Below are 2,469 nucleotides of genomic sequence, written 5' to 3' on the forward strand. Positions count from 1 at the left end.
TATTATGCATATTTATGAAAAGCAGCTGACTGAATAAAGTATTGAGTTCTTCTGCACAAGTTAGTAATTTCCTCCAGTAAGTCCCACAGTTTGCTATTCAGATGTCACTTATTGGTTTGCTGAGTGCGTTTCATCAGTCACTGTCTTGGTTTTATGCAACCGAGAACTGACCATATTAGAAATGTTATAAGAAAGAGACACGGCACTCAAAGGATCCTGAAAAAAGAAAATTAGATCCGAGGTAATGGGTTATTTTATGCATGCAGTATTTGTGCATGCAGTATACCTTACTTACCAAAACTAAAGCACTGATTTCTTGGATAGGCTGTTCTGTGACTCAAAACAAAGCCTGCTTTGCTATTTGTCAGATAACTTCATAAAAACACAAACACGGAAGAGAGACCCAGTTTAGTTGACTCCAGTCAGTTCTGTCAGCCTGCATTGGAAACTGCTTCTCACTCTGTATCCAGCGATAAAGCATAAGTTTAAGCCTAAAGAGTTAAAGAGTCAATAATAATAATAAAAACATAAAAACAAAAGAAAAAAACCCCACTTGCAATAAAATGTCTTAATGCTCAATCATCCAGGTTGGAAATCCCAAAAAGTTGATTTTGGATGTAGAGTTTTCCCACTGAAAATGCTACATCCAGATGAACAGAATTAGCCTTTTGGGACTTATAATGGTAAATGGCCGGTATTTGTATAGTGTTTTACTAGTCCCTAAGGACCCCAAAGCGCTTTACACATCCAGTCATCCACCCATTCACACACTGGTGATGGCAAGTTACATTGTAGCCACCCTGGGGCGCACTGACGGAGGCGAGGCTGCCGGACACTGGCGCCACCGGGCCCTCTGACCACCACCAGTAGGAAGTGTCTTGCCCAAGGACACAACGACACAATGACCGAGACTGTCCAAGCCGGGGCTCGAACCGGCAACCTTCCGATTACAAGGCGAACTCCCAACTCTTGAGCCATGATCGCACCTTTTGGAATAAAAGCAGACATTAGCTATAATAATTAGGCTAAAACAAAACGAACATAATTAGTCCTGCTCTAAAGAATAAATAATAATGTAAAAGAGTAAATAATAATAATAATAATAATAAAAACATAAAAACAAAAGACTGCCACAGCTGTCTAAAACTGGGCACTTTTTTATGGGATTCTACTGGCATTTTTTTTTTTCTTTTTTAGGGAGTTGGCCCAGGAACTGTGACCTTTTGGAACAAAGTGACCAGTCAGTCAGACTGGTCACAGACTGGTCACTTTGGTGTCAACCTCAAGGAAGTTACTGTTCGTAGTTATTTGTTTTTGTTGGCTGAAGATGTTATTAGTTTATATTTAAATGATATATATGATATGATGATCTTATCTGATTCTCCATCTGAATACAGTATTAGTATTGGTATAATGTGGCACACTCAACACTGTTCCAAAGTAATGCATTTGAATGCTCAGATTACTTTATTGTTATAACAGGTATTATGCTGTTATCTGTGCTTTAGTTACATTTTCAGATGAGTTCTGTTAAATATGCTTCCACATTTCTTTTCTTGTGACAAAAGACAAAATGCAATATTTCTGTCTCTCCCTGCCTCCTTGGTACATTACACTGGTTGCAAGGCCTGCTGAGGAGAAGCTTTTTGTTTGGCTGAAGCTGTTTCTCATGAGGTAAATGAACAAGCTTATTCTTACCAGTAAAGAATCCCACTGCTGCTTACTTCCCATGACTAAGCATTTCTTTTCAATCTCTTTGTGTTTCTTCACAAAATTTGCATTTAAACTGTAGTAATGATTGAACTCTCTCTCTCCCATAGAGTGCTTTTTGTCATGTCTCTTGCTGCTCTACCTCTCTTTCACCTCCAACCAGTCATGGCGGATGGCTGCCCCTCACTGAGCCTGGTTCTGCTGAAGGTTTCTTCTTGTTAAAACTTAGTTTTATCTTCACCATGGCTGCCAAATGCTTCCAAATGCCTTTTATTGTTGAGGTTTTCTTCTCTTTCTAATATCTTAGGGTCTTTAACCTATAATCTATAATACACACCATGCGGCAAATATTGTGAATTGACGCTTTATAAATAAAATAAAATTGAAATAGAATTAATTACTTTTTAATAGGAGCTTGGAATATAACAACACACCACCCAACACTGGTAACCAACACTGGTAATGCCACCCAACACTGGATAGTAATATTATAGCCCTGATTTCTGTTCACCATTTTCTTTCTTAGGGCTGGGTGAATATGAATTAATGGAAAAAATAATAATAAATTTAAAAAATAAATAAACTATGCACTTAACTTACTCTGCATTCATTATTAATCAAATGACCCTGTGCTGTAAACTAAAATAAGCAATTGCAGAAAACAACATTGCGCAAACCACACAGTTAAAATGATAGAACAGAAATATAAATACTGGGCGCGATTTGGTTTTTGCACCGCCCCTTAATATCAACCGGAAC

This window comes from Aulonocara stuartgranti (assembly GCF_965226115.1).
Source record: "Aulonocara stuartgranti genome assembly, chromosome: 11".
In the NCBI taxonomy this organism is placed as follows: Eukaryota; Metazoa; Chordata; class Actinopteri; order Cichliformes; family Cichlidae; genus Aulonocara; species Aulonocara stuartgranti.